This window comes from Nycticebus coucang, chromosome 4 (genome assembly GCF_027406575.1).
Source record: "Nycticebus coucang isolate mNycCou1 chromosome 4, mNycCou1.pri, whole genome shotgun sequence".
NCBI lineage: Eukaryota > Metazoa > Chordata > Mammalia > Primates > Lorisidae > Nycticebus > Nycticebus coucang.
In genome coordinates, this window is record NC_069783.1 from 136,716,577 (window position 1) to 136,744,243 (window position 27,667).

General features: G+C 40.4%; 1 pseudogene; it reads right to left on the minus strand.

The window, feature by feature from the left end:
* Window positions 1-27,667, minus strand: LOC128584461 (biogenesis of lysosome-related organelles complex 1 subunit 2-like; annotated as a pseudogene).

Consider the following 27,667-nt stretch of genomic DNA (forward strand, 5'->3'; position numbering starts at 1 on the left):
TCATTTCTCCAGCTTCTTGTGCTTGGCTCCCAGCCTTTTTTAAATGTGCATCCAACTTACGAGCTGCCTGCTCAGGAGCTGACACCTCCTCTGTGACCTTCATCTGACCCCAATAAGACTGTAATCTGCCATGTTTCTGCCTTAAAGTCCTTCAAGTTTCTACTTGCTTACAGCAATGTCTTTCATTTCAGGATACTTCAAGCTGGTGGGTTTATTCATATTTTCTTTTATTATTATTATTATGAAATCATAGCTGTGTACATTAATGTGATCATGAGGCACTATACACTGGTTTTATAGACCATTTGACACATTTCGTCACACTGGTTAACATCGACTTTCTGGCATTTTCTTAGTTATTGTGTTAAGACATTTACATTCTACATTTACTAAGTTTCACATATACCCTTGTAAGATGCACTGCAGGTGTAATCCCACCAATCACTCTCCCTCCGCCCACCTTCCCCCCTCCGTCCCCTCCCTTTCCCTCTTCCCCATATTCTTAGGTTATAAATGGGTTAAAGCTTTCATGTGAAAGCCATAAATGAGTTTCATAGTAGGGCTGAGTACATTGGGTACTTTTTCTTCCATTCTTGAGACACTTTACTAAGAAGAATATGTTCCAGCTCCATCCATGTAAACACGAAAGAGGTAAAGTCCCCATCTTTCTTTATGGCTGCATAATATTCCATGGCATACTATACCACAATTTATTAATCCATTTGTGATTCAATGGGCACTTGGGCTACTTCCATGCATTAGCAATTACGAATTGGGCTGCAATAAACATTCTGGTACAAATATCTTTGTTATGATGTGATTTTTGGTCTTCTGAGTATATGCCTAGTAGAGGAATTATAGGATTGAATGTCAGGTCTATTTTTAGATCTCTAAGTGTTCTCCAAACATCTTTCCAAAAGGAATGTATTAATTTGCATTCCCAATTTTAGTATATGTGCTGCCGAAGCGTGCTAAATTTTCATTCCCACCAGCATTGTAGAAGTGTTCCCATTTCTCCACATCCAAGCCAACATCTGTGGTCATGTGATTTTTTGATATGGGCTAATCGTACCGGAGTTAGATGATATCTCAAAGTAGTTTTGATTTGCATTTCTCTGATGATTAAAGATGATGAGCATTTTTTCATATGTCTGAAGGCCACTTGCCTGTCTTCTTCAGAGACGTTTCTCTTCAAGTCCCTTGCCCAGCCTGCGATGGGATCCCTTGTTCTTTTCTTGCCAATGCGTTTGAGTTCTCTGTGGATTCTGGTTATTAAACCTTTCTCGGAGACATAACCTGCAAATATCTTCTCCCATTCTGAGGGCTATTTGCTTGCTTTAATTACTCTGTCCTTGGCTGTGCAGAAGCTTTTTAGTTTGATCAAGCCCCAATAGTGTGTTTTTGAAGCAGCTTCAATTGCCCGGGGGGTCCTTCTCATAAAAAACTTGCCCAACCCAATTTCTTCAAGGGTTTTCCCTGCATTCTCTTCTAGTATTTTTATAGTTTCATGTCTTAGGTTTAAATCTTTAATCCAGTGAGAGTCTATCTTAGTTAATGGTGAGAGGTGTGGGTCCACTTTCAGTCTTCTACAGGTTGCCAGCCATTTCACCCAGCACCATTTGTTAAATAGGGAATCTTTTCCCCACTGAATGTTTTTAATTGGCTTGTCAAAGATTAAATAACTGGTAATTAGCTGGATTCATCTCTTGGTTCTCTATTCTCTTGCAGACATCTACTTCTCTGTTTCTGTGCCAGTACCATGCTGTTTTGATCACTATTGATTTGTAGTATAGTCTGAGGTCTGGTAGTGTGATTCCTCCTGTTTTGTTTTTATTTTTGAGTAATGTCTTGGCTATTCAAGGTTTTTTCTGATTCCATATAAAACAAAGTATTGTTTTTTCGAGATCTTTAAAGTATGACAGTGGAGCTTTAACGGGGATTGCATTGAAATTATATATTGCTTTGGGTAGTATGGACATTTTAACAATGTTGATTCTTCCCAACCATGAGCATGGTATATTTTTCCATTTGTTAACATTCTCAGCTATCTCTTTTCTTAGAGTTTCATAGTTCTCTTTATATAGATCTTTCACGTCCTTTGTTAGATAAACTCCCAAGTATTTCATCTTCTTTGGCACTACTGTGAATGGGATAGAGTCCTTAATTGTTTTTTCAACTTGACTATTGTTGGTATATATAAAGGCTACCAATTTATGAATATTGATTTTGTAACCTGAGACACTGCTGTATTCCTTGATCACTTCTAAGAGTTTTGTAGTAGAGTCCCTAGTATTTTCCAGATATACAATCATATCATCTGCGAAGAGCGAAAGTTTGATCTCTTCTGACCCTATATGGATACCCTTGATCGCCTTTTCTTTCCTAATTGCGGTGGCTAAAACTTCCATTACAATGTTAAAGAGCAATGGAGACAATGGGCAGCCTTGTCTGGTTCCTGATCTGAGTGGAAATGATTCCAATTTAACTCCATTCAATATGATATTGGCTGTGGGTTTGCTGTAGATGGTCTCTATCAGTTTAAGAAATGTCCCTTCTATACCAATTTTCTTTTTTTTTTTTTTTTTGTAGAGACAGAGTTTCACTTTATTGCCCTCGGTAGAGTGCCATGGTGTCACACAGCTCACAGCAACCTCCAACTCCTGGGCTTAGGAGATTCTCCTGCCTCAGCCTCCCAAGTAGCTGGGACTACAGGCACCCGCCACAACGCCCGGCTATTTTTTTGTTGCAGTTTGGCCGGGGCTGGGTTTGAGCCCTCCAACCTCGGTATATGGGGCCGCGCCCTGCTCACTGAGCCACAGGTGCCGCCCTATACCAATTTTCTTAAGTGTTCTGATCATGAAGGGATGTTGGATGTTATCAAAAGCTTTTTCTGCATCGATTGAGAGAATCATATGGTCTTTGTTTTTTAATTTGTTTATGTGCTGAATTACATTTATAGATTTACGTATATTGAACCAGCCTTGAGATCCTGGGATAAAACCAACTTGGTCATGATGTATGATTTGTTTGATATGTTGCTGGATTCTGTTTGTTAGAATCTTGTTGAATATTTTTGCATCTATATTCATTAGTGATATTGGTGTACAATTTTCTTTTCTTGTTGGGTCTTTTCCTGGTTTGGGGATCAGGGTGATACTTGCTTCATAGAATGTGTTGGGTAGTCTTCCTTCTTTTTCTACCTTTTGGAACAGATTGAATAATATAGGTACTAATTCCTCTTTAAAGGTTTGGTAGAATTCTGACGTAAAACCATCTGGTCCTGGGCTTTTCTTTTTGGGGAGATTTTGTATGGTTGATGTTATTTCCGAACTTGATATGGGCCTGTTCAACATTTCCACTTGATTTTGGTTAAGTCTTGGAAGGTGACGTGCTTCCAAGTAATGGTCAATTTCCTTCAGATTTTCATATTTCTGAGAGTAAAGTTTCTTGTAATATTCATTAAGGATTTTTTGGATTTCTGAGGAGTCTGTTGTTATTTCATCTTTGTTATTTCTGATTGATGAGATTAGAGATTTTACTCTTTTTTTCCTGATTAGGTTGGCCAAAGGTTTATCTATTTTATTGACCTTTTCAAAAAACCAGCTTTTTGATTTATTGATCTGTTGTATTGTTCTTGTGTTTTCAATTTTGTTTAGTTCTGCTCTGATTTTGGTTATTTCTTTTCTTCTACTGCATTTGGGGTTGGAGTGTTCTTCCATTTCCAGTCTCTTGAGATGTCCCATTAAGTTGCTTACTTCCTCTCTTTCCATTCTCCTGAGGAAGGCTTGCAGTGCTATAAATTTCCCTCTTAGAACTACCTTTGCAGTGTCCCAGAGGTTCTGATAGTTCGTGTCTTCATTGTCGTTTTGTTCCAGAAATTTGGCAATTTCCTTCTTGATCTCATCTCTGACCCAGCTATCATTCAACATAAGGTTATTTAACTTCCATGTTTTTGTATGTGTATGCAGATTCCTGTTGTTACTCATCTCAAGTTTTATTCCATGATGGTCCGAGAAGATGCATGGAATAATTTCTATTCCTTTAAATTTACTGAGGTTAGACTTGTGACCTAAGATATGATCGATTCTGGAGTAAGTTCTGTGGGCTGATGAGAAGTATGTGTATTCAGTTTTGTTGGGATGAAATGTTGTGTAGATGTCTGCTAAATCTAAATGCTGGATGGTTAGATTTAAATCTAGAATTTCTTTACTCAGCTTTTTGTTGGAGGTTCGATCCATCACTGCCAAAGGAGTGTTAAAATCTCTGACTATTATAGAGTGGGAGGAAATCAAGTTGCTCATGTCTGTTAGAGTTTCTCTTATAAATTGAGGTACATTCTGGTTGGGTGCATAGATATTAATAATTGAAATCTCATCATATTGAGTCTTACCCTTAACAAATATGAAGTGACCATTTTTGTCCTTCCTTACTTTTGTTGGTTTAAAGCCTATTGTATCCGCAAATAATATTGCAACTCCCGCTTTTTTACTGGTTACCATTTGCCTGAAATATGGATGACCATCCTTTCACCCTGAGTCTGTATTTGTCTTTTAAGTTAAGACGTGACTCTTGTATGCAACAAATGTCTGGCCTGAGTTTTTGTATCCAGTCAGCTAACCTATGTCTCTTTAGAGGGCAGTTTAAGCCATTCACATTAATGGAGAGTATTGATAAGTTTGGCGAAATTTGGGGTATTTAGTTTTTCGAAAGTCCAGTGGGCATTTTTAATCCTTTTGCCATTGTGGAAGTTGGAGTTTGATCAGAAGTTTCTGAGTGAGTTTACTTTTGTAGTAGAGGATTGGGTTGGTTATTACGGAGGATAGGTCTGAGAATATCCTAAAGAGCTGGTTTGGTTATGGCAAATTTCTTTAGCATATGTATGTCATTAAAGTATTTAATTTCTCCGTCATAAGTGAAACTCAGTTTAGCTGTGTACAAGATCCGGGGTTGAAAGTTATTTTGCTTGAGGAGATTAAACGTTGATGACCACCCTCTTCTGGCTTGAAAAGTTTCAGCAGAGAGATCTGCAATCATTCTAATGTTCTTCCCTTTGACGGTAATAGATTTCTTTCACCTGGCCACTTTGAGAATTTTCTGCTTCATATTAACTTTAGTGAAATTAATTATGATATGCCTGGGGGATGTCTTATTGGGGTTGAATCGTGCTGGGGTTCTGAAGCTATCTGCTATCTGAATTTCAGGTTCTCTAGGCATGTCTCAAAAATTCTCTTTCATAATGTCATGCAGAAGGGCCTCTGCGCCCAGTGAGGCCACTTCATCTGTTTCAGGAATTCCTATGAGACGGATATTTGCCTTCTTCGAGTTATCCCAGAGCTCTCTGAGTGACTGATCCATTTTTACTCTCCATTTCTCTTCCTCTTTGAGAGTTTGGGAGCGTTCAAAGGCTTTATCTTCGATATCGGAGATACTTTCTTCTGCTTGGTCCATTCTGTTGCTAAGGGATTCTACTGTATTTTTCATATCTTTGAGGGCTGCAAATTCTTGTTTCAGTGTGTCTATGTCTTTGGTGGTTTTGTCTTTAAATTCCTTAAATTCTTGAGACAGCTTTTGAATTTCTCCACGAATTCCTAATTTCATTTTGTTAATCTTGTTTGCCATCCAAATTCTGAATTTGATTTCTGACATCTCAGCCAGTTGTTTGTGAATGGGATCTTCAATTACATCTGCCGTATCTTTCCTTGGGGGGGTTGATCTATTCTTGTTATTCATGTTACCAGAGTTTTTCCACTGATTCCACCCCATGATTGTTTTACTCCCTTTTATTTTCCTCTGGTGTTTTGTTGATGACCTGTACAGTGCTGTGGCCTGAGAAACTGGGGCCCTGTTTGGTGTAGAGGGGCTAAGTGGTTCTGTCTTGTTTTCAGCTTGTTTCTATGTGGCCCCAGTGAAACAGTTACTCTGGGTTGAAGTCTCAGCTGTGGAGAAATACCAGCAATTTAGTCACCCCACCCACCACAGGCAACAAATGGAAAAGGAAAATCAAACCTTCCTACAACCACACACCCAGGGCACCACCTGGATAGTCCCTAGGTGAGTTTACTCAGTTCAAAAGGTCCAAGTCAATTGTCTCAGTCAGCAGCTTCCTTGGGCAGGAGAGTTCAAGAGGTTCCTGGGAACTAGATCACAGGGGTCTGGTGACTGCTCTAAAATGGATTGCTCCAGTGCTGTGTGGAGTCAGGAAGAGCCACCAGTAAATAGATCAGTCTGGGAAGATTGATGCCTCCTTCGCCACATTGCAGCTCTGTCACACCCAGTCACTGCTAGCCCCACAGGGCTGTGACCCAGTCAGTTGTCTGCAGTAAGCAGATACTCCAGGGGTTTGCACCTGCCTAAGTCACAGGGTAGTCTATGTCTGCTCGACTAGGCTGCTATTCTGTCTTTATCCAGAAGTGGGTGGTGTGGCCTGTCAACCTCGGGCACTTGATGGAGGCTGGAGGTGTTCACTCAGTTCCAGCCCCACCCTTAGTTTATGTTTTGGGTAAAGGGAACAATCCTGTGGGAGTTTGTTTCTGACTTTGCCATATTCCTCTGCAGAGGAGAGGCTGATTTGAGTTCCCAGACCCTGTGCCTCAGGCCCTGTCTTTAGTCCTGCGGGTTTGTATTCGCAGCACAATCAGTTGTTGGCTGTAGCCTCTTGGCCTCCTTTGTCTATAGGCTGGTCATCTCCTAAGGGCCAGGTGCATCTTAGACTCAGTAGAGCGGTCCTCTGGATCAGCCCCACCCTGGGAATTTCCCGGGTCTCCAGGTGTGTTTTCTAGTCCCTGTGTTCCACTCAGGTCAGTACCGTCTCAGGAAAACCCTTTACTCACGGGGCCTGTGTTTCAGTCCCAGGTCTGTTCCATGGTGGTTGCCATCTGAGAAGATGCTTGGCCTCATCTGTTTGCCCAGGAAGACAGGAGGAGATGCTATGGGTTATCTGGGGGTGGGCCTTGTTATTGCTGGAGACAGCTGTTGCTCTGCACCTTGGGGCACCACCGCTCCAGTGTAATTCCCTTTCAGCCGACCATCATCTTCTCGCTCCTTTGCTACAGAGTCAGCACTGGCCAGCTGCAGTCCAGGTCCTGTCTACACCTCTCAAGAGTTCACCCAAGAATCTGGACTATTGGAGGGGGCAGGTCTCCAGATCACAGAGTGAGAGTGGAGGGGAGTGTTAGGAGCTCAGCGTTGCAGGTCGTAACACCAAGCTCGTTGAGACCAAATGAACAAATAAACAGATACAAAGGTTACCAGACACATAGGCTCATAGATACAGAGACAGATGGAGACACATAGACATACAGGCAACAGCCACGACAACAGCAATATAAGAACAACTGCAATAAAAATAGTGATAATCGTAAAATAATTGAAAGAAAGGAAAAAAAGAGAAAAAAGTGGTGTTAGAAGGAATGTTAAATGAGAAGAAGGAAGAAATTAAAATTAGAAGACATAGAAATAAAAGATATATCTATATAAAAATTAATAATAAAAAATTATTGAAATCTCCTTTAAGAAAATGGTGAGGAAAAAAGACAAAAACAAAACAAAACAAAACAAAAAGAACCCACGAAAACCAAAAACAAAACAAAACAAAAAAAGGGCACCAACTCCAAAGTATTCTGGTGTATAGAAATATACCTATAAATATCTATATGTCTGCTGTAGGGATCAACTTTCACAGGAATATATTCATACTGCGATATACTTTCTGGACACCAGGTGGTGCTGTGAGTGGTTCCGAGACTTATACCTGATTTACAGTTTATACCGTTACCATGGTAACCACCTTCCATGGCCGATCGCCATTTTGGAGTTTCCGTAAAAGATGGTTACCTAAGAATTGTGCATCTCCACTGTTCTTTTCCAGACAGCACTTGTGACCGACTTTCCCACTCAGTGCAGGTGTCCACGCTTCCTAAGTCCCTCCACTCTGTTCCCAGGTTCCCCTGCAAACTGGCGACTGCAATCGGCCATAAGGGGAGCTGTGCTGAGTTAGTGCTTTCATTGGTGGGCTCCCAGCTCTATCTCCTGTAGCTGGTTCCTGCGTTTTCAGCAGCCAAAGCCGGTTCGCAGCTTCAGTAGCTTCACAGATCCAGAAGCCAAAGCCGGGTCCTAGGCCCCAAGCCGGTTCCCATGGTTGGAGGGCTCAGGGGACTTATTGTGAGTTTTATGGATCAGAGTTTCCCATTTGGATTGGCGCCCGCCAGTTTGCTGCGCAGCCTGAACCGCCAGCCCCCTCCAATGCCTGGGGGAAAGGTGCCCGCCCTTTTGGGTAGTTCAAAATGTCTCTTTCCTGGGCAGGATCCCTTCCCTTCAATTGTCCAACAGTTTGCCCAGCTCCCTGTGGTTTTGAGTGGCTCTCCTTTTGGAAGCCTCCCTCAGTTCAGGATTAATTATTTGTCAATTGGATTTTGTCAGCATTTACAAGCTGCTGACCTTCGTAGGGGAGGGGCCTGCTAGCCGCCATGGCCGAGCAGGGAAGAATCTCTACAACAGAGTCTGTGATTTTAAATTACTCCTTATATATAGCAAACCACCAGTTTGCTGGGTGTCTCCAGCTGTCTGTCCACTCCAATAATCCACACACAGGGAAGGTCCAGACCACCTTTCCTCTCACCTGGTGGCTTGGGAGAGGTGGGCTACACGTCCATCCTGTCCACCATCATGCTCCGCCTCCCTCCTGCTTTGTTTTTATTTCTGAGTAATGTCTTGGCTATTCAAAGTTTTTTCTGATTCCATATAAAATGAAGTATTATTTTTTCAAGATCTTTAAAGTATGACAGTGGAGCTTTAATAGGGATTGCATTAAACTTGTATGTTGCTTTAAGTATTATGGACATTTTAACAATGTTAATTCTTCCCAGCCATGAGCATGGTATGTTTTTCCATTTGTTAACATTTTCAGCTATTTCTTTTCTTGAGTTTTATAGTTATCTTTATAAAAATCTTTCACGTCCTTTGTTGGATAAACTCCCAAATATTTCATCTTCTTTGGCACTACTGTGAATGGAATAGAGTCCTTAACTGTTTTTTCTGCTTGACTAATTTTGGTATATATAAAGACTACCGAGTTATGTATGTTGATTTTGTAACCTGAGATGCTACTGTATTTGTTAATCACTTCTAAGTGTTTTGTAGTAGAATCCCTGGTGTTTTCCACATATACAATCATATCATCTGCGAAGAGCAAAAGTTTGATCTCTTCTGACTCTATATGGATACACTTGATTGCCTTTTCTTCCCTAATTGTGGTGGCTAAAACTTCCATTACAATGTTAAAGAGCAGTGGAGACCATGGGCAGCCTTGTCTTGTTCCTGATCTGAGTGGAAATGATTCCAATTTAACTCCATTCAATATGATATTGGCTGTGGGTTTGCTGTAGATGGCCTCTATCAGTTTAAGAAATGTCCCTTCTATACCAATTTTCTTAAGTGTTCTGATCACGAAGGGATGCTGGAGATTATCAAAAGCTTTTTCTGCATCAATTGAGAGAATTATATGATCTTTGGTTTTTAATTTATTTGCTGAATTATACATATAGATTTATGTACCTTGAGCCAGCCTTGAGACCCTGGGATAAAACCAACTTGGTCGTGATGTATAATTTGTTTGACGTGTTGCTGGATTCTGTTTGTTAGGATCTTGTTCAATTTTTTTGCATCTATATTCATTAGTGATATTGGTCTATAATTTTCTTTTCTTGTTGGGTCTTTTCCTGGTTTGGGAATAAGGGTGATGTTTGCTTCATAGAATGTTTTGGGTTTGTCTTCCTACTTTTTCTACCTTTTGCAATAGGTTGAATAATATAGGTACTAATTCTATTTTAAAGTTTTGGTAGAATTCTGACGTGAAGCCATCTGGTCCTGTGCTTTTCTTTTTAGGGAGATTTTGTATGGTTGATGCTATTTCAGAACTTGATATGGGCATGTTCAACATTTCCACTTGATTCTGGCTAAGTCTTGGAAGGTGACGTGCTTCCATGTATTGGTCAATTTCCTTCAGATTTTCATATTTCTGAGAATAAAGTTTCTTGTAATATTCATTAAGGATTTTTTGAATTTCTGAGGAGTCTTGTTATTTCATCTTTGTCATTTCTGATTGATGAGATTAGAGATTTTACTCTTTTTTTCCTAGTTAGGTTAACCAAAGGTTTATCTATTTTATTGACCTTTTCAAAAAACCAACTTTTTGATCTATTGATCTGTTGTATAATTCTTTTGTTTTCAATTTCATTTAATTCTGCTTTAATTTTGGTTATTTCTTTTCTTCTACTGGGTTTGGGGTTGGAATGTTCTTCCTTTTCCAGTTGCTTGAGATGTCCCATTAAGTTGTTAACTTCTTCTCTTTCCATTCTCTTGAGGAAGGCTTGCAGTGCTATAAATTTCACTCTTAGGACTGGCTTTGCGGTATCCCACAGGTTCTGATAATTCGTGTCTTCATTGTCATTTTGTTCCAAAAATTTGGCAATTTCCTTCTTAATCTTATCTCTGACCCAGCTATCATTCATCATAAGGTTATTTAACTTCCATGTTTTTGTGTGAGTATGCAGATTCCTGCTGTTACTGAGTGCAACTTTTATTTCATGGTGATCCGAGAAGATGCAAGGAATACTTTCTATTCCTTTAAATTTACTGAGGTTAGACTTGTGACCTAAGATGTGATCGATTTTCAGTATGTTTCATAGGCTGATGAGATGTATGTGTATTCAGTTTTGTTGGGGTAAAATCTTCTGTAGATGTCTGCTAAATCCAAATGTTGGATGGCTGGGTTTAATCTCAAATTTATTTGCTCAGCTTCTTATTTGAGGATCGATCCAACACTGCTAAAGGAGTGTTGAAGTGTCCAATTATTATGGAGCTGGAGGAAATTAAGTTGCTCATGTCTGTTAGAGTTTCTCTTGTAAATTGAGATGCATTCTGGTTGGGTGCATAGATATTAATAATTGAAATCTCATCATATTTAGTATTACCCTTCACAAATATGAAGTGACCATTGTTATCCTTCCTTAATTTTGTTGGTTTAAAGCCTATTGTATCTGCAAATAGAATTGCAACACCTGCTTTTTCTGATTACCATTTGCCTGAAATATGAATGACTATCCTTTCATGCTAAGTCTGTATTTATCTTTTTAGGTAAGATGTGACTCTCGTATGCAGTAAATATCTGGCGTGAGTTTTTGTATCCAGTCAGCTAACCTATGCCTCTTTAGAGGACAGTTTAAGCCATTCACATTAATGGAGAATATTGATAAGTCTGACAAAATTTTTGGTATCTGGTTTTTTGAAAGTCCAGTGGACATTTTTAATCCTTTTGTCACTGTGGAATTTGGAGTTTGATCAAAAGTTTCTGAGTGAGTTTACTTTTGTGGTAGAGGATTAGGCTAGTCATTATGGAGAATAGGTCTGAGAATATCCTGAAGAGCTTGTTTGGTTATGGCAAATTTCTTCAACATATGAATGTCATTAAAAAATTTAATTTCTCCATCATAAATGAAAATCAGTTTAGCTGGATACAGGATCTGGGGTTATTTTGCTTTAGGAGATTAAAAGTTGATGACCACCCTCTTCTGGCTTTAAAAGTTTCAGCAGAGAGATCTGCAGTCATTCTAACATTCTTCCCTTTGTAGGTAATGGATTTCTTATGTCTGGCTGCTTTCAGAATTTTTTCCTTAATATTAAATTTAGTGAAGTTAATTATGATATGCCTGGGGGATGTCTTAGTCGGATTGAGTTGTGCTGGGGTTCTGAAACTGTCTGCTATCTGAATTTCAGAATCTCTAGGCATGTCTGGAAAATTCTCTTTCTTAATTTAAAGGAGAAGGGCGTCTGTGCCTTGCGAGGCCACTTCATCACTTTCAGGGATTCCAATGAGACAGATATTAGCCTTCTTAGAATTATCCCAGAGCTCTCTGAGGAAATGATCCATTTTTGCTCTCCATTTGTATTCCTCTTTGAGAGTTTGGGAGCGTTCAAAGGCTTTGTCTTTAATGTCAGAAATTCTTTCTTCTGCTTGCTCCACTCTGTTACTGAGGTATTCTACTGTATTTTTCAGGTCTTTGAGGGATGCAAAATCTTGCTTCAGTGTGTTTGGTTGTTTTGTCTTTAAATTCGTTAAATTCTTGAGACAAATTTTGAATTTCTTCTCAAATTTCTAATTCCAACTTTTAAATTACTTGTCGAATTTCTAATTCCAAATTTTCCTCCATTCTGTTAATCTTGTTTGCAATCCAAATTCTGAATTCCATTTCTGACATCTCGGCCAGCTGTTTATGAATGGGATCTTTAGTTACATCTGCCATATCTTTCCTTGGGTGGGGGGGTTGATCTATTCTGCTTATTTATGTTACCAGAGTTTTTCCACTGATTCTGCCCCATGATTGTTTTACATCATTTGATTTTTACCCTAGAGCTTTGTCGAGGACCCATACATTGCTATGGCCTGAGAAACTGGGAACCGGTTTGGTGTGGTGGAGCTAAGTGGTTCTGTCCTGTTTTCAGCTGGTCTCAGTTTGACCCTAGTGAAACAGTTACTCTGGGTTGAAGTCTCAGCTGTGGAGAAATACCAGCAATTAAGTCACCCAACCCCCTACAGGCAACAATTGGAAAATGAAAATCAAACCTTCCTACAACCACACACTCAGGCCACCACCTGAATAGTCCTCGGGTGATTGGCTCAGTTCAAAAGGTCCAAATCAATTGTCTCAGTCAGCACCTGTCTCAGGTGGGAGAGTTTAAAAGGTCTCTGACAACTGGATTGCAGGCGTCTTGTGACTACTCAGATATGGCTTTCTCCAGTGCTCCGTGGAGTCAGGAGGACCCACCCAGCAAATAGATTAGTCTCGGAAGGTTGGTGCCTTCTTCCCCTCCTTGCACCTCTGTCACACCCAGTCACTGATAGCCCCGCAGTGCTGTGACTCAGTTGCCTCCAATGAGCAGATACTTCAGGTGTTTGCACCTGCCTGAATCACAAGGAAATGTATTTCTGTTCAGCCAGGCCACTGCGTTTGCAATGGAGGCAGTGAGGCCTGACAACTTTGGGCACTAGATGGAGGCTGCAGGGTGTTCACTGAGTTCCAGCCCCACCCCTGATTGATGTTACTGACAGAACAGAACAGAACAACTTTGCAGGAATTTGTTTCTGACCCTACTAAATTCCCCTGCAGAAGAGAAGCTGTTTTGAGTTCCCAGAGACTCTGCCTCAGGCCCTGCCTTTGCCCCTGCAGGTTTGTATTCGGTTACCTGTCAGTTCCAGCCTCCTGTTTTCCTTTGTCTATATGCTGATGATCCCCTGAGGGCCGGGTGCATCTTAGGCTCAGTAAAGCGGTCCTCTGGCTCAGCCCAACCCTGGTAACTTCCCGGCTCTGCATGTGCACTTCTAGTCCCCGCGCTCCACCCAGGCCTGTACCACCACAGGCAAACCCTTTACTAATGGGGCCTGCATTTCCATCCAGATCTGTTCCATGGTGGTTGCAATCTGAGTAGATGCCATCCTCCTCTGGTTGCCCAGGGAGACAAGGGGTGTGGTTTCAGAGTATCTGGGAGTGAGCTCTATTGTTGCCAAAAGAGGGCTGCTGTTCTGCGCCTCGTGGCACTGCCGCTCTGGTGTGGTTCCCTCTCAGCCGACTGTCCTCTCCTCACTCCTGTGTGGAAGTCAGCACTGACCAGCTGCAGTTTAGGCCCTGTCCACACCCCTCGAGAAATCACCCAAGAATCTGGGGGACAGGCCTCCAGACCTCATAGTGAGAGTGGAGGGGAGTTCTGGGAGCTCAGTGTTGCAAGTAGATAATATATACAGTTTTATATAGTTTTATGCCTTTCAGGAGAACGCCATGGCACCCTAGTAGGGGAAGTAAGTCCAGTTTTCAGAGGGTCTCTCCTGTGGAGTGGAGTGTGAGGACCTTTGAACTCTGCTCATTTGTTTGTGTGGCACTCTGAACTTTTCTCATGGGGAAGGGACTCCCATCTGCTTAGTGATGGATTTTGTACGTTTGTTTGTATCCTTGGGGTGGCAGCTTGCCTCAGCAGGGTTGATGTGCGTTCTTCAACCTTCTCTCTTGGTGCAGCTCTAATCCATCGGGTTACTTGCTAAATTTCTGTCCTTTAACTCTCCTTCTGAATGGGAGCCTCTGTGGAAAGCTGGCTTCACTCAGCCATCTTGTCTCCGCCTCCAGTTTATTGATATCTTTGAGGACCTTGTCGTCTTCACTGGTGGCCATCAGTTCCCCTGTCAGGTATGTGGCCATTTAGGAAATCACATCCTGGCAGAGCTCAGTGATGTCAGCTTCTGCAGGTGCCTTTGCTTCCTCATATATCTTCACTACCACATCGTCTCGAGTGGGCACCTCATGTTGGGTTGCCAGCACACCCTCCACCACAGCTGCCACCACCATGTTCAGTACCTACTGGGTCAAGCATGAAGAGGTCAACTTTCTGCCCAGTGGACCGAGCAACCAGGGTTGCACTGCCATACAGTGCATAACAATATTGTGGCCAAGATGCAGGGTGTTCTTTTCAGAAGGCTCGTCCTCTATGGTCTGCAGAGAGAGAAGTTTGCTGTCTTGTTGTTTCTGCAAAGAACCCTTTTCCAGGGGCCTGAGCTTCAGGTTTCCTTGGCCCACCAAAGGGATTGCAGTTCTGTGAATTTCCTGCTGCAGAGAATATGTCCAGAGGAAGCATCCTGCCAAGAAAAACCCTCTTGGAGGCTACAACCTCAGCCCTTCCTCATCTTTTCAGGCCACACTCCTGAGCCATTTAATTACAACTCAGATCACTGAGCTCTGAGCCATTCCTCATCCCACATACTCAGCAGCCCTCTGAGATGACAGCATTATCTCCTCCATGGCACAGAAAGGGAACAAGTGGTTGGATAGCTTGGCTGGCCTCAGAAAGCCTCAGAGCTGGATTCACATCCAGGCAGCGTGGCAAGAGCTCCTACCATTCCATGTGTTGCCCTTCAAGTCTTGTCCATGCCGGGCCCTCCTGGGGACCCCTGTGTACAATTCAGAGAACATTCTCAAGGAAGACTTTCCCTTTGCCATGTGGCACTAACAGTGCTGATGTGAGTGGAATTCAGACAGACAAGGTGGGGTGCTGAAGAAGGAACAGTGATGTTCTCCATAGTGGGCAGAGCAGCAGGTGACACTTGACTTTGTAACGCATTTTTCCTGATGTCCCTGAAAGTTTCCTTCTCCTCACCTCCCAGCTCTCTAAAAAGGCAAGTGAATAAAATCCCATGAGTTTTGGAATATAGATAGCAAATGTCCAGCCTCCTTTTAGAGAAAATAGTTGTTCATTACTTTTCAATAATAATCATTATGCATAGATGTTATTCCTACTGATTCAAGGGCGAATTTTAAGAGTGTTGGCAGAATAGAAGATTGATAAACCTTGACAATTGATTAAAAATTCAGTTAAACCCCAAATCTTTCATTTCATAGGCAATGCAATATGGTGATACTAAAAACATCTCAGAGAGCATCAAGCTTAGATAAGTGTGATTTTAAGTTATTGCAGTTTGAATAAGGAAGAAATAAAAACATGTTCCCTCAAAAGCATAGACAAGATTGCTCATAGCAGCATTAGTTGTAAGGCCCCCAAAGTGGAAATGACTCAACTCTATAAGAACTCATCAATGGGGCAGCGCCCATAGCTCAATGGCTAGGGCGCCAGCCACATACACTGAGGCGGGTAGGTTCGAATTTGGGCCGGGCCAGCTAAAACAACAATGACAACTGCAACCAAAAAATAGCTGGGCATTGTGGTGGGCGCCTATAGTCCCAGCTACTTGGGAAGCTGAGGCAAGAGAATCACTTAAGCCCAAGAGTTTGAAGTTGCTGTGGGCTGTGATACCACCACACTCTACCCAGGGCAACAGCTTGAGACTCCGTCTCAAAAAAAAAAAAAGAAAAAGAAAAAAGGAAAGAAAAAAAAGAAGTAATCAATGGATAAACAAAATGTGGCATGTCCATGCAAAGGAACATTATCATATTTGGAAATAAAAAGAAATGATATTTAATACACATGCTACCACACAGATGAGCCTTGAAAACATGTTCAGTGGAAGAAGACAGACACAAAAAGTGACATACGGTCTGATTCTGTTTTAATCAAATATCCAGGATGGAAAAATCTGTAGAGACTGAAAGTAGATTAGTGGTAACATAGGTCTGAGGGGAATGCAAATATTGAAGGGTGGAGGCTCATTGAAATAGGGTTTCTATTAAGAGTGATGAAAAATTCCAAAATTGATTGTTGTGATAGATTCACAACACTGTGAATAAATGAAATCTATTGAATTTTACACTTTCATTGGGTGTATTGTGTAGTAAGTGAATTATGTCTCAACAAACACATAACCTATAACTGTAGTAACTTTGTTAATAATTGCAAAATTAGAAGCCATTACCTACTGTCCTTCAGTGGGTAAGTAAATTGTGGTGCATCCAGATGATGGAGTTTTATTCACCACTAAAAGGAAATGAGCCACCAAATCATGAATAAAGATGAAGGAAACTTACATGCATAACAACTGAAAGAAGCCAATCCGTAAAGGCTACAAACTGTGTGATTCCAACTATGTAAACTTCTGGAAAAGGCGAGACTATGTAGACTGCAAAGTATCAGTGACTGACAAGGGTTGTGGGGAGGGCGGATGAGCAGGCAGAGCACAGAGGAATGTTAGGGCAGTAACACTATTCTGCGTGACATTATAATGGTGGATATGTGTCATGATGCATTTGTCTAATCCCACAGAATGTACAACACTGAGAGGGAACTTTAATATAAACTGTGGACTGAGTACATTGGGTACTTTTTCTTCCATCGCAGGTGGGTAGAGGGAGGGGGATTGGTGGGATTACACTTGTGGTGCATCTTACAAGGTTATATGCAAAAACTTAGTAAATGTGGAATGTAAATGTTTTAGCACAATAATTAAGAAAATGCCAGGAAGGCTATGTTAACCATTGTGATAAAAATGTGTCAAACGGTCTATGAAACTAGGGTACGATGCCCCATGATCATATCAATGTACACAGCAATGATTTAATAAAAAAAAATAAAGAAAGAAAAAAAGAAAAAAAAAACTGTGGACTTCAGGTGACAATGAGTCAGGGTAGAGTCATCAGTTGCAACACAGGCACCACTCTGACTTGGGGTGTGGATATGAATGGGGAGTATGTAGAAAATCTTTGTAGTTTCCACTTTTGCTGTGAACCTAAAACTGCTGTTAAAATAAAATCTATTAAAAATAAGATAAAAAACAGGAGGAGGATGAGGTTGTTAGTATCTCACAAGGTTCAATGTGAGTTACACCAACTTCCTGAAGTGTTCTCTAGCCCCGCTCTCCTTCCCTCGTAGCAGAAGAAGTAATTGCTCTGTAATCTCTCTTTTTATTGTGTGTTACTCTAACTTTCCTTCAGTTTTTTTCTACCACATTTTATTACAGTGTTTAAAGGTCTCACCTCCTGGGCTGTGACCTGCCCAAGAGCAGAGGCAGTGTCTTATTTTGTTGACATTTCTACATTACTAGGGTTCGATGAACACTCGTTAGTTGTGTGACTGTACGAAGGACATTCCACAGCTACTGCTTTAATGCAGTTGTAAAAGATTTTACCTCAGAATCTGTTCTTCTTCAGGCTTTTGGGAATCCTGGAAACAGCTGTCTCCAAACATAGTGGTCAGGTTGGGAATAAGTGAGCACGGAGGAAACTTCCTAGACACTGAGTTCATAAGGGAATCCTAAACTAATAATTGACCTGTTCCAAGTCTCATCACAGAGTTCTTCTAATAGAGCTTTTGGGAAACATTCTCCTGTGGAGACAACATAACCAGGTGCAGGTGTGGAACTCGGGACTAGATGTCCATGGGGCGAGGTCAACTGGGAGATGCCATGGGTGGTAGCAGCCGCTCTCCTGGAAGCCACCACTGTCACCTACCAATGGCTGCCTAAAATGATCTGAGAGTCCTTACAAGGCTTAGCAGTTAGATACCATGTATATGGAAATGTGTGAAATGTTTTCCTTGGAGGGATGGCATTTTAAACTTTCATTATTGAGGATGTAAGACTCCTTTATAGGAGTCATATGTAGTACATGAATAGTTCTTGAAAATAGTTTTCTTATTTATTTATTTATTTATTTTATTAATATTAGATTATAGCTGTGTACAGTAATGCGATCATGGGGCACCGTACACTGGTTTTATAAATAGTTCGACACATTTTCATCACACTGCTTAACACAGAATTTCTGGCATTTTCTTAGTTATTGTGTTAAGACAATCATATTCTGCATTCACTAAGTTTCACATGTACCCTTGTAAGACGCACCGTAGGTGTAATCCCACCAATCACCCTCCCTCTGCCCAACCTCCCCCATTTCTCCCCTCCCTCTTCCCCTTCCACATATTCTTAGGTTATAACTGGGTTAGGAGAGGGATATATTAAAAAACTACGAGGATACCGGTGGTAAGAGTGGGAAAAAAAATCAGCTAATAGGTAAGGGGGTACCTAAAATAGCTCTTTTTTTTTTAACTTCTCAAATTTGCCAGTGTTTAGTGGACAAAGAGAGTATTCTTAGCTACACAACTGCTTTAATTTTAAGACTAGGGCATATTTTTTACATTAACAAATCACTTATGAATATTGTTTATGATAGAAACATTGAGAATGTAAGAGATTCCTTTTTCAGGGCTCTGCTACCCACTGTCTCATCTATATAAGTCATTTACCCTCTCTGAACTATGGTTTTATTCATTGAAAACATGAACACAGTAGTGATTCTGTTGTGAGCCTGCTCTGATTGCCTCACAGCCTGGTTCTAAAAATCAATTGAGATTGCAGGAAGAAAACTTTTATATCAAGAGATTAAAAAAATGTATTTTTCACAGTATATGCTACTGTATAAAGGATGAGTGCTATGAAGTTATCACTCAATATCAAGGAGTTCATTGTTGGTGATACAAAAAAAAAAAAAAAGAACAAAAAAACCCTGTTTTACCTTTAGTCTATTCTTCCCTTAAAATTTTGTTGTTCCCTTCCCAACATTGGTATTTTTTTTTTATTAAATCATAAAGAGGTAGATCATGTATACATTAATGCATTTATGGGATACAATGTGCTGATTTCATATACAATTTGGAATACTTACATTGTACTGGTTACTATATCCCTCACTTCATTTACTTAATTACTGTATTAAGACATTTATGCTGTATACATAATAGATCCAAAATATACCTTTGTAATATGCACCATAGGTGTGATCCCACCATTCACCTTCCCTCCATCTGAGCTCTCCCCTCCCTTCCCATCCCCCGTCCATCATCCTGGGCCACAGTTGTGATCTATTCTTCATATGAAAGTGTTAGTGATTGTAAATTGGTTTCATAATAGTACTGGATACTGTTCCTTCATATTGGTTTCATAATAGTACATTGGATACTTTTTCTTCCATTCTTCAAATACTTTACTAAGTAAGATATATTCCAGCTCCATCCATATAAACATAAAAGAGGTAAAGTCTCCATCTTTTTTTTTTTCTTCTTTTTTTTTTTTTATTGTTGAGGATTCATTGAGGGTACAATAAGCCAAGTTACACTGATTGCATTTGTTAGGTAAAGTCCCTCTTGCAATCATGTCTTCCCCCATAAAGTGTGACACACGACGAGGCCCCGCCCACCTCCCTCCTTCCCTCTTTCTGTTTCCCCCCCATAACCATAATTGTCATTAATTGTCCTCATATCAAAATTGAGTACATAGGATTCATGCTTCTCCATTCTTGTGATGCTTTACTAAGAATAATGTCTTCCACATCCATCCAGGTTAATACGAAGGATGTAAAGTCTCCATTTTTTTTAATGGCTGAATAGTATTCCATGGTATACATATACCACAGCTTGTCAATCCATTCCTGGGTTGGTGGGCATTTAGGCTGTTTCCACATCTTGGCGATTGTAAATTGAGCTGCAATAAACAGTCTAGTACAAGTGTCCTTATGATAAAAGGATTTCTGTCCTTCTGGGTAGATGCCCAATAATGGGATTGCAGGATCAAATGGGAGGTCTAGCTTGAGTGCTTTGAGGTTTCTCCATACTTCCTTCCAGAAAGGTTGTACTAGTTTGCAGTCCCACCAGCAGTGTAAAAGTGTTCCCTTCTGTCCACATCCACGCCAGCATCTGCAGTTTTGAGATATTGTGATGTGGGCCATTCTCACTGGGGTTAGATGATATCTCAGGGTTGTTTTGATTTGCATTTCTCTAATATATAGAGATGATGAACATTTTTTCATGTGTTTGTTAGCCACTCGTCTGTCGTCTTTAGAGAAAGTTCTATTCATGTCTCTTGCCCATTGATATATGGGATTGTTGGCTTTTTTCATGTGGATTAATTTGAGTTCTCTATAGATCCTAGTTATCAAGCTTTTGTCTGATTGAAAATATGCAAATATCCTTTCCCATTGTGTAGGTTGTCTCTTTGCTTTGGTTATTGTCTCCTTAGCTGTACAGAAGCTTTTCAGTTTAATGAAGTCCCATTTGTTTATTTTTGTTGTTGTTGCAATTGCCATGGTAGTCTTCTTCATGAAGTCTTTCCCCAGGCCAATATCTTCCAGTGTTTTTCCTATGCTTTCTGGGAGGATTTTTATTGTTTCATGCCTTAAATTTAAGTCCTTTATCCATCTTGAATCAATTTTTGTGAGTGGGGAAAGGTGTGGGTCCAGTTTCAGTCTTTTACATGTAGACATCCAGTTCTCCCAACACCATTTATTGAATAGGGAGTCTTTCCCCCAAGGTATGTTCTTGTTTGGTTTATCAAAGATTAGGTGGTTGTAAAATGTTAGTTTCATTTCTTGGTTTTCAATTTGATTCCAAGTGTCTATGTCTCTGTTTTTGTGCCAGTACCATGCTGTCTTGAGCACTATGGCTTTGTAGTACAGACTAAAATCTGGTATGCTGATGCCCCCAGCTTTATTTTTGTTGCAGAGAACTGCCTTAGCTATACGGGTTTTTTTCCGGTTCCATACAAAACGCAGAATCATTTTTTCCAAATCTTGAAAGTACGATGTTGGTATTTTGATAGGAATGGCATTGAATAGGTAGATTGCTTTGGGAAGTATAGACATTTTAACAATGTTGATTCTTCCCATCCATGAGCATGGTATGTTCTTCCATTTGTTAATATGCTCTGCTATTTCCTTTCTGAAGATTTCATAGTTTTCTTTATAGAGGTCCTTCACCTCCTTCGTTAGGTATATTCCTAGGTATTTCATTTTCTTTGAGACTATGGTGAAGTGAGTTGTGTCCTTAATTAGCTTCTCATCTTGACTGTTATTGGTGTACACAAAGGCTACTGACTTGTGGACATTGATTTTATATCCTGAAACATTACTGTATTTTTTGATGACTTCTAGGAGTCTTGTGGTTGAGTCTTTGGGGTTCTCTAAGCATAAGATCATGTCGTCAGCAAAGAGGGAGAGTTTGACCTCCTCTGCTCCCATTTGGATTCCCTTTATTTCCTTGTCTTGCCTAATTGTATTGGCTAGAACTTCCAGCACTATGTTGAATAGTAAAGGTGACAGAGGACAACCTTGTCTGGTTCCAGTTCTAAGAGGAAAAGCTTTCAGTTTTACTCCATTCAGTAAAATATTGGCTGTGGGTTTGTCATAGATAGCTTCAATCAGTTTTAGAAATGTGCCAGCTATGCCTATACTCTTCAGTGTTCTAATTAGAAAAGGATGCTGGATTTTATCAAATGCTTTTTCTGCATCTATTGAGAGGATCATATTATCTTTATTTTTGCCTCTGTTAATATGGTGGATAACGTTTATAGACTTGTGTATGTTAAACCAGCCTTGCATACCTGGGATGAAGCCTACTTGATCATGATGAATGACTTTTTTGATGATAAGCTGCAATCTATTGGCTAGGATTTTGTTGAGAATTTTTGCGTCTATGTTCATGAGTGAGATTTGTCTGAAATTCTCCTTTTTGTTTGGGTCTTTTCCTGGTTTTGGTATCAGGGTGATGTTTGCTTCATAGAATGTGTTGGGGAAGAATCCTTCTTCCTCAATTTTTTGGAATAATTTCTGCAGTACAGGAATAAGCTCTTCCTTGAAAGTTTGATAGAATTCTGGAGTGAAGCCATCTGGACCAGGGCATTTTTTGGTTGGAAGCATTTTTTATTGTTTCTTTGATCTCAGTGCTTGAAATTGGTCTGTTCAGGAGCTCTATTTCTTCCTGGCTGAGTCTAGAGAGAGGGTGTGACTCCAAATATTGATCGATTTTTTTCACATTGTCAAATTTCTGGGCATAGAGTTTCTGGTAGTATTCAGAGATGATCTCTTGTATCTCTGTGGGATCAGTTGTTATTTCCCCTTTATCATTTCTGATTGAGGTTACTAGAGATTTTACTTTTCTATTCCTCGTTAGTCTGGCAAATGGTTTATCTATTTTATTTATTTTTTCAAAAAACCAACTCCTTGTTTCATTAATTTTCTGAATGATTCTTTTGTTTTCAATTTCATTGATCTCTGATTTGATTTTGGATATTTCTTTTCTTCTACTGAGTTTAGGCTTAGATTGTTCTTCTTTTTCCAATTCCATAAGATCTCTTGTGAGATTGTTGATGTGCTCTCTTTCTGTTTTTCGAATGTAGGCATCTAAAGCAATGAATTTTCCTCTCAAAACTGCTTTTGTAGTATCCCACTGATTTTGGTAGCTTGTGTCTTCATTGTTGTTATGCTCAAGGAAGTTGATTTCCTGTTTTATTTCTTCCTTCACTCATCTGTTATTCAACAGAAGATTGTTTAGTTTCCATGCCTTTGGGTGGGGTCGAGCATTTTTGTTAGAGTTGAGTTCCACCGTTAGTGCCTTATGGTCTGAGAAGATACAAGGTAAAATTTCAATTCTTTTGATTCTGTTGATATTTGTTTTGTGTCCCAGGATATGATCAATTTTGGAGAATGTTCCATGCGGTGATGAGAAGAATGTATATTCTTTATCTTTGGGATGGAGTGTTCTATATGCGTCTATCAAGCACAGTTGTTCTAGGGTCTCATTTAAGTCTCTTATATCCTTGTTTAATTTCTGTTTAGAGGATCTGTCCAGCTCTGTAAGAGGAGTGTTAAGGTCCCCTGTTATTATGGTATTATCAGATATCATATTGCTCAGACTGAGTAAGGTCTGTTTCAAGAATCTGGGAGCATTTAAATTGGGTGCATAGATATTTAGAATTGAAATGTCTTCTTGTTGTATTTTTCCCTTGACCAATATAAAGTGACCATCTTTGTCTTTTTTGACTTTAGTTGCTTTAAATCCACATGTATCTGAAAATAAGATTGCAACTCCTCTTTTCTTCTGAATTCCATTTGCCTGAAAAATTGTCTTCCAACCCTTGACTCGGAGCTTTAATTTGTCTTTTGAAGCCAGGTGTGTTTCTTGCAGGCAGCAAATGGATGGCTTGTGTTTTTTAATCCAGTCAACCAATCTATGTCTCTTCAGTGGGGAATTCAAGCCATTAACATTTATTGAGATAATTGATAAGTGTGGTAGTATTCTATTCGTCTTATTTTTTGAGAGTCCATTGCTTAGTTTTATCTTTTGGATCAGTGTGGAGGTTTGGTTCTGTCCTTTAATTTCTGAGTTCTTACTTTGCTGCTGATCCATTGTGGTGGTCAGTGTGCAGAACAGGTTGAAGTATTTCCTGTAGAGCTGGTCTTGTTGTGGCGAATTTCCTCAATGTTTGTATATCCGTAAATGATTTGATTTCTCCGTCAATTTTGAATCTTAGCTTAGCAGGGTACAGAATTCTGGGCTGGAAATTGTTCTGTTTAAGTAGATTAAAGGTAGATGACCATTGTCTTCTTGCTTGAAAAGTTTCATTAGAGAAGTCTGCGGTCAATCTGATGGATTTGCCCCTGTAGGTCACTGGCGCTTACTCCTAGCAGTTTGCAGAATCTTTTCTTTTGTCTTGACTTTGGACAGGTTCATCACAATGTGTCTTGGAGAAGCTCGGTTAGAGTTGAGGCAACCTGGGGTCCGATAGCCCTCTGAAAGCAGTGTGTCAGAATCTTTGGTGATATTTGGGAAATTTTCTTTTATAATATTCTCTAGTATGGCTTCCATTCCTCTGGGGCATTCTTCTTCCCCTTCTGGAATTCCTATAACTCGTATGTTGGAATGCTTCATAAAGTCCCATAATTCTGACAGTGAACGTTCTGCTTTCTCTCTCTTCTTTTCTGCCTCTTTTACTATCTGAGTTATCTCAAAAACTTTGTCTTCTACCTCTGAAATTCTTTCTTCTGCATGGTCTAACCTGTTGCTGATACTTTCCATTGCATCTTTAAGTTCCTTGATTGACTGTTTCATTTCCTTCAGCTCTGCTATATCCTTTTTATATTCTTCATATCGTTCATCTCTGATTTGATTCTGTTTTTGGATTTCCTTTTGTTTATTTTCCACTTTATTAGCAGTTTCCTTCATTGTTTCCATCATTTCTTTCATTGTTTTCAACATGTGTATTCTAAATTCCCTTTCTGTCATTCCTAACATTTCTGTATAGGTGGAATCCTCTGCAGTAGCTACCTCATGGTCCCTTGGCGGGGTTGTTCTGGACTGGTTCTTCATGTTGCCTGGAGTTTTCTGCTGATTCTTCCTCATGGGTGATTTCTTTTATCTGTTTCCTTTCCCTAATTTTCCTTTCACTTCCTCTTGCTCTTTAAGTTCTCGTGCCTGTGGACTGCACAACTTCTATCCCTCGCTTCCTCTCATCCCATCCCCAGAACATTTTTCCAAGGGAAGGTTTATGAGCTTTGATTCACCCCTCAAAACCACCTCTCAGTGGCAGGAGAGGGTTGGCTCCCCAGAGGGATTTGGCTAGAATCCTACAGAGATCCCACGTGGACTATCATCTGTCTCCCTCCAAACCTAGGGCCACCACATGCAAAGCCCCAGCCTGGACCGTCTCCATCTTTTTTAAGGCTGCATAATATTCCATGGAATTCATATACCAAAATTTATTAAACCAATCATGGGTGAATGGGCACTTGGGCTTCTTTCATGACTGGCTATTATGAATTGAACTGCAGTGAACAATCTGGTGCAAATATCTTTGTTACAAAGTGATTTTTGGTCTTTTGGATATACACCTAGTAGAGGATTTGCAGGATCGAATGGCAGGTCTACGTTTAGATCCCTGAGTATTCTCCACACTTCTTTCCAAAAGGTATGTATTAGCTTGCATTCCCACCAGCAGTGCAGAAGTGTTCCCTTTTCTCCACATCCACACCAACATCTAGTAGTTTTGGGATTTTGTTATGTGAGCCACTCTTACTGGAGTTAGATGATATCTCAAAGTGGTCTTGATTTGCATTTCTCTGATGATCAAATATGATGAGCATTTTTTCATATGTCTGTAGGCCATGCGCCTGTCTTCTTCAGAGAAGCTTCTAATCAAGTCCCTTGCTCACAACAGACATATTTTTCCCCTCATAGAGATTAAACTTTAGTGGAGTAAAAAGAAAAGAAAAACTTTCCATAATCCTCCCTCTCTGAAAGAACACGCTAAATATTTCAGTGCATTTCCTTCCAGTGTCTTTTGGACAATGGCGTGTGCATGTGTAACACAGTTGGAATCATGCTCTGTATACAGTTCTGAATTCTTATGTTCTCCTTAGCTTTTTATCTTGAATAAGATAAATAACCTTTATTTATTATTAACCTTAATAACCTTAAGCTATTTTAATGTTCCTCAAAAACATTCTTTTTAGTGGCCATTACTCGTATTTATTTACCTTTAAATCGTTTTTATTTTTCTTTTAATTATTTTTAATTACAACATGGTGAAGAATAGTTTTCCCCATAAATATGTAGTTAGACCTTGATTATTTCACTAAAATACAGTCTTAGAAATGGAATCAATGGTTAAAAAGAACATGTTGGGGAGGAGAAAGCATGATTGGTGGGATCTCACCTGATGTGCAGGTATTCAGCATGCCCCTTGGGTGAAGGACTCAACTACAACTCAGGAGAATTTTAGGCAGAGAGATGAGCAGGTGTGGGGTATTCAAGAACCACCATGAAGACCTGTGTAGCTGAGGCCAACAGGGAAGGCTGCAGGAGGGAGTTTAGAGTGGATCGAGAAAGGAGGGTCGCATCAGTTGAAACCAAAACGTGAAAATAAAAGATTAATTTAGCTTAAATTGTGTGAGACAGACAGGTATAAAAGTGCCTTGCATAGTACCTGGCATACAAAAAGAGCTTAGTAAATTTGGCTTTACTCATCTATGCCATCTTTCTAGCTAATCACAAAGAAATACACCCCCATGCCCAATGCCCAGTGTAGGAAAGAAGGGCCAGTGTCCCAGCAGTGATGTTGTGTTAGTACTGCCCTGCAGCTGAACATTGGTGGCAAAACACTCCCTATGATAAGATATTTGTGACTCCATCTTGACTATAGGCCCACCACCGCCATGCCCTGCACTAACCGACTTTATCACTGTACCAGGGCAAGAGCACGGGAGCTTTATTGTTTATTTTCTATATTAGTCTAACAGTTTGTCAGGCATGAAGGAATCTCTGCTGAACACACAACTGCCCCAGCCCGCGGGGAATTCAACGGGGACCTGGGAAACAAAGGGGTCAGTCGAATGAGGGGAGAAGAGACACGAAAGAATGAGAGCAAGTCAAGAGTCTGATCAAGCTCCGAAGAGTTTATTTTTCAGCTGGACTTATAAGCACACAAATGAGGAAGTAACTAAGGGCTGTTCCTAACAGGGCGGGGAGGGGGCTAGTTTCTGGAAAATTACTAGAAGGACCCTAAGGCGGGGGGTGCATTTTTGAGGAGATATGCAAGGGGAAAGTACTGTTGCTGTTTATGGTTGAATTCCTGAGAATAGTTTGCTCGTAAAATCAAGATAGCAAGGGGCATTTTTGTGATATGTTTTGGCTCCCGGCACACAACCCCCTTATCAAAGTGTGGGGAAGGCGTGAAGTGTGGAAATGAGAAGCGGGGAGGGGAGAATAAGAGGCTGTATGGTACAGCTCTTCCCAGAAACTTACTTTTTACTGGATTCCACCAGTTCAAGCCTCGGAAGCTGCCAACACGTGTTACCAGCATGTTGAGTGAACAGCTGTTAACACCCACTCACCGGGCATTTCCTAAATCACGAATTTATTGAATGAATCAATGCCTTACTATGGATTCTTACTTTAATTAGTCAGTATAAGATTTACAACTAAACAAGCGTGTAATCTTAGTTTCTAGAAAACAAATGTCAGATACAGAGGAAAAATCCAAGGAACTGCAGCAACGCCAGACAAGGATTCTCCCCAGCTCAGTACCGCCATCTACTGGTAATCACGGGCACTGCATCCCAGGACGCACCTCCCTCTCCTTGGCGGTGATGATCGCCTCCTTATTTTCCTCCAACACCAGGACACAGGTGCTGTAGGGAGACTGGAGCATGTTGATCACCTGTTGTGACCAGGAATTACACAAAGACCACACTGCCAAACAGCCAAATTACAGCAGAGTCCCTTTATCGTAGTGCCGGCCAGCAACTGCCTCGGCGTCCTAACACAGGGTTTCTGAGAGCAGCCCCGAGTGCTTAAAGGGTCGGTTTTTTAAGGCCTGGTCTACATCCTGGTTGGCATGCAGATTATCCAGGTGCAT